A 9,892-nucleotide genomic window follows, 5' to 3' on the forward strand; every position below is an offset into this window, starting at 1 on the left:
AGCAAAGAAAATTGGAATTTACTACCAGCGCACATGTCGCCTATACGTACCACTCCTTCGGTCGTGTTGTGGTACGACCCTTTGTTGTGTATATCACGGTCCCGCACGCCGTGTACGTAATGTGTGTTATGAACATCGTGTATGCGGTCGACTAATAATTCCATCGTAATAATAAAGTGCCGGTTCCGGCGTTTTATTAAAAATCTCGGATTTTGACAAAACTACAGCACCTAGAGTCCATATCAAAACGTTTTAGCTGTGAGAGACCCTTTGCACACTGCGACTTATTACTTCTTTCCAACACTGCTTATAGGGATCACAAGGTCAAACCCGATCTCTGTGTAACGCTCTATGCATTCTCAGATTACCATCCTTAACCTTTGGTGAAATCTCAGCATACCAACCGTGTCACTGCACGCACTGTATACAGATTGCGGAGAGACCAATATACCTGGTTCATGCAGAGGTGATATGGGGTTTTGCTTCAGAAGTTCATATACTCCTTTTATAGTTTTTTCGCTATAAGCGAGTGAGATACTTGGCAAATCAGATTCTTTATTAGATGAGAAGCTTGGAAACATCCCAAGCTTCAATTGGATACCAGGAAGCAGGTGTACAAATGGTGACACGACGTTGTAACGTTTTGAGATAAATGGTCAAAATACATAGAAAAGCAGTAGAAAAGCTGAAAAACGCGGATCTCAGGCAGAGATCGAAGCATTTCTAATACATAGGCGATGGTGAATAAAAATTATTTGCGAGTAAACAATATCATCTACATTGTTTTCGATGCGATTTTAAATTGCAGGACATTCTCATGCTTGTTTTGGTATGAAGAAGCATGATATACGACTAATAATGTCATAGTTGTGGGGTTAGTACGGTAATACAAATGTTTTGAGAAAATGTCTGAATTTTGTTGATGTCAGTGGACGGTTGTTAATGGAATGAAATAAGAAAATGATCAATGACGCTAGGGTACCCTAACGTTTTGATATGTTGATTTTTGCAGGGTATATTGGTTTAATAAAGTACAATTTAATCGTGTAAAAAAAGGAATTTTAAAAATTCAGTGAGGGAGTCTTCCTCAGCAAATGTTATAATATGGCTTTAAGTATTGATGCCGACTCAAATTAATGCAGCATGTGTATTGCTAACCATGTGCTATCTACTGAAGATAGTAACATTAAGATATGATAATCAGGCAGGGCCTAATTTGTTGCTTCTCAGCCTTTCAGATGTTTTTAATTGAGTCACAGAACACATGTTAAAGTTGAAACAAAGATTAATATAGCCATACCTATTGTCAAGTAGGCAAAGTGATAGTTCAGTGAGTTGGACTTACCCATGAAACACAGCATCCCTTTTTAAAGGCTTTTCTTGTTTTTGGCGGTTTTCTTGTAAATAGTCAAAGGATTTTTTCTGTAACTTCATCATGATGCCAGATGGTCACATACATGGTCATATCTGAACAAAAACAAAATTGAAATCAGACAGATTACTGCAGCTGCATTAATTAAACCAAACTCGGTCATGTCTCAGAGTCTAAACTAGCACCTGGCCAGGCTACTTGACAAAACCCCTATTTTTTAGGTTAGGCTTATAGGCCTTTATTAATATCTTGTGCAAGAAGAATGGTCCAGACTAGCTGATAAATAATTACATGTACCCCGTAGAATGGGGTGAATAGGGACAGTTTGGGCACTCTCTAGATTGTAGTTTTTTTCCTGTAGCCCCATGAGCCAAACTTTTGAGGGCATATTATGTCCACCCATGATGCCTTTAATCCACCATTATAAAAATTGAATATATGTGGGGGTATATATTTTTAAAATAAAATTTTAGGTGTCCCTATTGACCCCAGACTTTGGGGTCAATAGGGACAGCACTGGTCTTGACAAGAAAAGTACAACTTTGAAGGAGTGTACTTGCATTTTTACCCCCACATGAAGGGAAAAGGGACACCAAGTGAGTTTTAAAAAACAATAGAAACATGTCAGGGTAATTCATACCATCATAATTGATTGAAATCTGATTTCTTGACAACATTGATCAGGCTCATCAGTACAAGAAGAAATGCCGTAGGATGTGGTGGGGTAAGGGTGGCTGGGTAGGGTTCTGGGTGGTAGGGAAGTATGGGTAGGGTAGGGTGTTGGGGTAGTAGGATCAGGGTGGTGGGGTATAAGAAAAGGTAACATGGTGGTAGGGTTAAGGTGGTGGGGTAGGTTCATGAAGGTAGTGGGGTAAGGGTGGAGCAGGGTAGGGTGGTAGGGTAAGGTGTGGTGGTGTAAGGGTGGTTGTGGCAAGGATGTCCCTATTCACCCCGTATTAGGTGACATTTACCTGAAAAATATTAAAAAAATTGTTATAAAAATTCCTGTCATAATTAATAAATAATCTTTTAGAGACAGTTGTAGGACCTAACAGGCTAGGTCCTAGTAAATTTCCAGCTCATTTTCTAAAACAGTGGTCGTGGGAGCAGTAAAGTTTTGACCACCCCATTTTTTAGAACTATTTTAGATAATTGTATTTTGGACACCCTGTATCCTGAATTTATTCTTTGACATCTGCTGAACCATTTTCTAAACACTGTTTGATTGCTCTTTCAATATGTGGAAATAAAAAAAAAAAGTGTTAACCAAATGTGAAAAAATGAGATTTCAAAAACTTTTCTCATGTTTGTCCCTATTCACCCCTGTGTCCCTATTCACCCCATTCTACGGTACTTGAGCATGGTAAGAAAACTTTTTCAGGTAAGCTTAAAGCCTTAAAGGGCATTTCGTGATCCACAGCCTCATCCCCACTTTTCTCAAAAAAAGTTGAGATTTTTATATCACTGGAAACCTCTGGCTACATAATGTTTAAATGTACAAAATATTTCTTGCAGATTAATTGTTTTGCAAAGATATCGTGAAATTTGAATTTCGTTCTGGTGCACCAGAACGAAATTACAACGCATTGTCTATGGAGCAGTGTAATACACATAATCATGCATAACTCGCAAACGCAAAATCGGAATCAACTGAAATTTTGGGAATAGGCTTTTTTCGTGGATATGTACTGAAAAATGTCATAAAAAGAGGATGCTAGGATCACGAAATCCTCCTTTAGTGTACGATTTCCTTCAAATTTTAAATTTGAAGGAAATCTTTAACTTTCAAAATTCAATCTGAAGCCATTTTTGAGCATATTTCCAAATCCCCATATCTAGCCCCCCACCCCCATGTAATGCAAATTAGCAAAAAACTTACACCAAAACAGACAAATCTGGTTATATACTATTCCACAATTTGTATTTTATCTTGCTCAGTGATCTACATGTACATGTAAATATAGTGCATCCCCACACAGTGTTTCTAGAGTGTCTGTCATACATGTCAAATACTATTAGTTATCCCCTGTTTGTTCATGCATAATACTGAATGCGGCCTCGTGTGATCGACCTCAAAACCAGTGATATTTTTCGTATTGCATTTGAACAGACAGGGGGTAACAAATTTATCATTCAGTATACATTTGAGGGGGTACTACACCCTTGCGCAACTTTGGGCCTATTTTTGCATTTTTCTCAAAAATGAAAGCGCATTGTTGACAAGTAAGATATGTATATTATAGGGGCAAGGACTACAACTACTGCACTGGAAATTTTATTTCAGCACAGACAACAGTTGTGGAGTTACAGCCAAAAATGAGGGAAAACCAATATTTGATCTATAAATCAATAACTACTTGCCTTGAGTTGCTGAATTTTCAGTGCAGTAGTTAAAGTCCTTGCCCCTATGATATACATATCTTACCTGTCACCAATGCGCTATAATTTTTAAGAAAAATGCAAAAATAGGCACAAAATTGGCCAGGGGTGTAGTACCCCCTTAACACAAATAAACACAAATAAACACAAACAAACAAACAAACAAACAAAAAAATAAATAAATAAACAAACAAACAAACAAACAAACAAACAAAAATAATAATTAAATAATACCACAATCATAAAGTGATCAAGTTATAGGCCTACTCCAAACTCTTCAACGCATGCTTTACAGTTTTCTGTCATGCAACTACCGCCAGGCCATGTAATACAGCGCGCTAGTGCCAACGTGTGAAGCACACTTAGCACACAACGTGAGGTAGCGCGTAATTGCCGTCTCTACCGCATACGCGATCAGCACAATACAACACGAGTATGCAGGCCCGTTAATTACCGGTACTGATTAAGAGCTGAATAATACGGCTATATATTGTACGGTAATTTATGAACGCTGAACAATACAAAATTATATTATTTGGCTATTAAACCAATGAAATGTTGTTATTCATGTCTACTGAATGATAAAGGGTCATACATGATCTGTAGCCTTTCTCAACATATCTCGACCATTAAAAGTGAAATTATTCAAGTTTAAGTATTGATGCCGAGTTGCCGACTAGAATTAATGCAGCATGTGTATTGCTAACCATGTGCTATCTACCGAAGATAGCAACATTAAGATAATTATGATAATCAGGCAGGGCCTAATTTTTTGTTTCTCAGCCTTTCAGATATTTTTAATTGAGTCACAGAACAAGTTGAAACAAACATTAATATAACCATACATATTGTTAAGTAGGCAAAGCAATAGTTCAGTGAGTTGGACTTACCCATGAAACACAGCATCCCCTTTTAATGGCTTTTCTTGTTTGTGGCAGGTTTCTTGATGGCAGATGGTCACATACATGGTCATATCTGAACAAAAATAAAATTGAAATCAGACAGATTACTGCAACTGCATTAAACCAAACTCAGTCATGTCTCCGAGTCAGTAACTAGCACCTAGCCTACTCCACAAAACCCCAATTTTTCAGTTTAGGCTTATAGGCCTTAATTAATATCTTGTACAAGAGGAATGGTCTTGACTAGCTGATTAATAATTACATGTACTTTAGCATGGTAAGAAGACTTTTTCAGGTAAGCTTAAAGCCTTAATGTACGATTTCCTTCAAATTTTAAATTTGTTATTATGCACTTAAAATGCTAAAATAATGCTAATAATAATTATTGGGAAAGGTTTCTGTCCATTTGAGCTGAAATAACAAGGTAAAGTGAAATAAACCCTGCTGGTTATTATGGCCGTTTAACATGCAGTTATACATGCAGTTATATAGGAGGACATAATGTCATAATTCTTGAATTATGACATTATGTCGAACTTTGCTCTGATGACCTACAATTACAAACACAACAAATTTGGCTGATTCCATTTAGGTGCAAGTTGGGACATGTGTAAACATGACAAATATGCCAAAAAATCAGGTGTTCCACTATTCCACAATCATGACAATTTGTATTTTATCTTGCTCAGTGATCTAAATATAGCACATTGCCAGACAGTGTTTTTAGAGTGTCTGTCATACATGTCAAATACAGGGTACACGCGGCCAAATAGAGTTCCTATTCATGTATGTGTTAAAAGATATGGAGGAATTGATCGTTTTCTCATTGTTAAACCTCCCTGGTTCATTCAAAACACCATGTTACCTAATGTTTATGATATGTTCTTCCATATAACCAACAAATATTGGGTAGGTAAGCAGCAGCTGCCAGCTTGATTTTTTCACAGTGACATGTTGAAAACTATGTACATCCTGTCAATCTTACAGCACACTGATTATATGTAGTGACGTCATCTGGTGAAGAAGAACAAAAAACGTGCCTCAAATTTCATAATTGTAACAAATGTAATCTTTTTATGCTTAGATATTGAGAAAACCATCCACAAAGTACAGCTATCACAAAGATAGGCACGTGAGCCTTAATTCTTTTGAAATCAATCCCGGTGTGGTTCTTACAATAAAAACACTGATTTTTTTTTACCAGCCATTTACCTTCATGGTGTGCTTTGGTGGTGTGGAATCTTATATTCCAGACAAGGGTCTGTGGCAGGTATGGATGTGCTGGATGTACCTTGCCTTTCCTTGCCAAACTTGTCCAGGATCTGAGCAAGACTTAATCTGAGCCATTCCTCGCCTTTTTTCAAGGTAGTGAAATGATACCACTTGCACCCACATCTCATATGCACAGTTTGTCCCTTACATACCCTGTGTCTTGAATATCTATATAGCCCACCAACCATGTGCTTAAGAGGCTAGGAAATATTTCCAATATCTCATACCCTAGTTTGTATGCCTTTATCTAATCTTGCCCAACATGACAACTTACTATTAGCACTTAACCTAGCCAAGAGTCTATCCAGCGTAGGAATTTTTTAGCCTTTTTTAGAAACATGTTTGTAATTGGCTTATAGCCATCACATGCTGACAATACACATAACTGATTTGGTTAATCAAAACTAGCAGGTCGAGGTCAGGCCTCATCACAAAAGGCCTCATCATTCTGTATAGAAAACTGTGTAGCATGTTATTTACTTTAGATAAAGTTCAATATAACTACATTGCACAAAACTAAGTCCATTATCTATATCTAATTGAATGTTTATTAACGCTTGTAATAACCCATGTGTATAAACCTGTATAATATTGACAAAGACAAATATCCCTGGCCCTGACAAAAGCTAGCAATGAGTTAATAAAAATTCCTTTAAAAAAGGAATGGGCACCCAAGGTGAGCTTGGTTGTGATGTGGTGAATTTCATGGTCTTTATATTTGGTATTATTATATCTCTTGCAAACCTGATGACACCTCATTACAGAAATCAGACCTGTTGATAGGTTGTAAGAGGGGATAGCCTTTTCCAGGCACGGATTGGGCCATATATAAAGACAGTTTTGCTACTTTGCAACGCAATTAATAAAAACCTAAATGCAAAATGAGATCCTGTAGGTGGCTCCAGAGGTGGCTTAAAAACTAAATGCAAAATGAGCTTTTTAAAAAATATTTTTTCCAGAGTCAAGACGCAGGTATCATTATTAAGCCTCATATCACTTATTTATTGTCGAATAAGTGCAGAGTAGGTTAGATATGAATATTAAATGTTAGATCAAAGTACATGTACTATACACTTGATCTGTGAACTTGTCTTTTTTAAAGACAAATTCTTGTTTAATATGCTACCTTGTCTTTTACCTTTTCTCGCCTAGCCTCGCCAAATATGAGCACTTTCTTGTCTTTGTGGGTTTCTAGTGTTTGGTCTGTACTGGGTACTAAGAGGGGGCATTTATTAGGTCTTTTTCACAACAGTAATTCAAGAAAAAATAGGTAAGCTTAAAAATCACACCAAAATGACTAACTATATTTTGGACTTCTGGTTCAAATGTTTCAAGTTGAAACAAATGATGGGGCATTGATGGGGGGGCAAAAATAGTGTAAATACGGTCTATAATATGTTCAATATCTAGTTGGAGCGAACATCACTTTTGTGCAGGTGGTGCCCGTGGAATGGAGGGGCTCAATAATGTTAAAATTGTAGTGGACTTATTATACTGCAATAAGGCCAAAAAAAAAGGTTGTTTGTTTGTCCTCCACTGCCCGCTCCTCAGATCAAGGCCTGACCAATTTTTTTAAATTTTTTTTTAATAAAAATAAGTAAAATTCAACTTTTTTTTCAGATTTGGAGTATCTCTGGACCTAGCTAGAGCTAAATACTAAGATCTTTCATGGTTGAAAGTAAAAAAAAGCCCCCCAAAAACATTTTGTGTCTTCAATTTGCAAAGTTATAGCTTGTGTTCATGTCATAGTCTATTATTTTTAGTGACTTCAAAATACATTGGATATGAAATCATTAAAAGACTATGTCATGAACACAAATTATAACTGCATATTAAATACACAAAATGTTTTTTTTTTAAAGTCACCATTATGAATATGGCATTTATTTTAAGCTCTAGCTAGGTCCAGGAATATGCCAAACCGAAAAAAAAAAAAATCCGCCCGCACGCCCTCTTTCAAAGCTGTGGAGGACAAACAAACAATTATTTTTTTTGGGCCTAACAATTGATTTATGTTAATATACGCTAAATACCGGATAATCTGGCTCACTATAAACACGCACATAGAGTAGTGAAGTAAAAATAGTCCTATAGTAAAATAATAAGCTAAGTACAATTTTGATTTCATCATCATCATCAGCCGTATTCAGCCCACTGCAGGGCTTAAAGCCTCCCCAAGTTGGCACCAAAGTTTCCTGTCATTTGCTTTTGCCATCCACCTGATCCCTATGAAACTTGCTATCTCATCCCTCCATCTGACTTTCTGTCTGCCTTGGTATCATTGCCCAAATCAATATAAAATTCAAATAACATGGTGAAGTTTTTAACATGGTGAAGTACATGATTTAGGCCTATAATTATGTCAACAAAAATTATAGTTGATTGTACGAACAACATAACTCCTTTTTCTTTCATGGCAAGTTTCTTTGAGACGCGAATCAGAAATTGATAATATAAATCTTAATGACCAATAGTCTTATAGGGAATTTTACACCCCTGGCCAATTTTGTGCCTATTTTTGCATTTTTCTCAAAAATTATAGCGCATTGGTGACAAATAAGATATGTATATTACAGGGCAAGGACTACAACTACTGCACTGAAAATTCAGCAACTCAAGGCAAGTAGTTATTGATTTATTGATCAAATACTGGTTTTCCCTCATTTTTGACTGTAACTCCACAACTGTTGTCTGTGCTGAAATAAATTTCCAGTGCAGTAGTTGTAGTCCTTGCCCCTATAATATACATATCTTACTTGTCACCAATGTGCTATGATTTTTGAGAAAAATGCAAAAATAGGCACAAAATTGGACAGGGGTGTAGTACCCCCTTAATGACCAATCGTCCCCTATTTGGGACAACTTTTTAAAGTTAAAACCTTTTCCCATCGCTCCAATATGATATGGAATCTATATTAGTATCAGGGAGCACTGAGATTTCCCGGGGAGAGACTGCCCCCACTGCAATACTGGCTTGCTTTTCAATTTCTTACCTCTGGAAACCTCGAAGTCTGTAACTTGTGATATACTGCCATTTCGGAAAAAAGCTCTCTATATACTTTCCTTCTACATTAAGATTCTTCTAGCTGTAAAATCAAAAAATACAAATTAACAAAGAATAATGAAGAATTAAATTTTACACTCCTGTGTAATAAAATAAAAGATCTATTCCTATTACTTGGCAATTAAAGCAATGTTCAACAGTTTTAGTCACAGGTTTTAAGAGCCTATGCATATGATCCTACATGTAGTCCCAAGTCTGCTACGAAAAAGGAAATATGTTACTCCTGCTGATCCCTATACATGTACTGGAAGTTGACAAGGACTTACAAGCATGTCCACTAATTCAACGTGTTCCCGGCGTAAAGTTACGCTAACATTGATAAAAATTCCACAAATATTTTCGCTACTCCTACAGCGTGTCCACACCTAGCCTACTCCTAGCACTACGCCGATCCACCAAGCATTCACTTCTGGTCGGTGTAAACATCGACTACCACTTCCAGTGTTTCTGTGACCTTTTTCAACCACGCAATATGTAATGTCTTAGTTCCGACCAACAAAAGGTGAAACTTACACCGGGTGTCAGGAGTAGCAGTGTTTACATTGCAACTTACACCTGGCGGAGGGTACACCCAGTACACCCAGTAAATTGTCGATGTACGCGCCTGGCGGAACTTACGCTACCATCGCTCACACTGCCACTACTCCTGGCAACGCCTACCGCTACTCCTCGCCAAGGTCCGCCGGGCGACGCCGGACAATGTAAATAACACAACTAATAATCATCCTTTTCAGCCTATTTACAAGTTGACCTCAAATGACCTTTGACCTTGAATACCACCATTACATGCAAGCTCTCATATCGAGATTTGGCTCAAGTTTGGTTGCTTTTGGATGTAAACTATTCATTAGATACATGTACCAGATTTTTTATTTTCAGCCTCAAGTTGAATTGTCAGAGCTA

The 9,892-nt window shown here is 37.1% G+C and overlaps 1 long non-coding RNA gene across 1 annotated transcript; it reads right to left on the reverse strand.

Moving 5' to 3' along the window:
• Positions 1 to 1,389: 1,389 nt before the first annotated feature.
• Positions 1,390 to 9,552, reverse strand: LOC140164100 (uncharacterized). Its single transcript, XR_011860497.1, has 4 exons — positions 8,919 to 9,552; positions 5,519 to 5,667; positions 4,642 to 4,726; positions 1,390 to 1,467 (listed from the first exon to the last, which is right to left on the reverse strand). It is a non-coding gene; the product is annotated as an uncharacterized lncRNA (long non-coding RNA).
• Positions 9,553 to 9,892: the final 340 nt, after the last annotated feature.

The sequence above is a fragment of the Amphiura filiformis genome, chromosome 11, assembly GCF_039555335.1.
Source record: "Amphiura filiformis chromosome 11, Afil_fr2py, whole genome shotgun sequence".
NCBI classification, from domain to species: Eukaryota; Metazoa; Echinodermata; class Ophiuroidea; order Amphilepidida; family Amphiuridae; genus Amphiura; species Amphiura filiformis.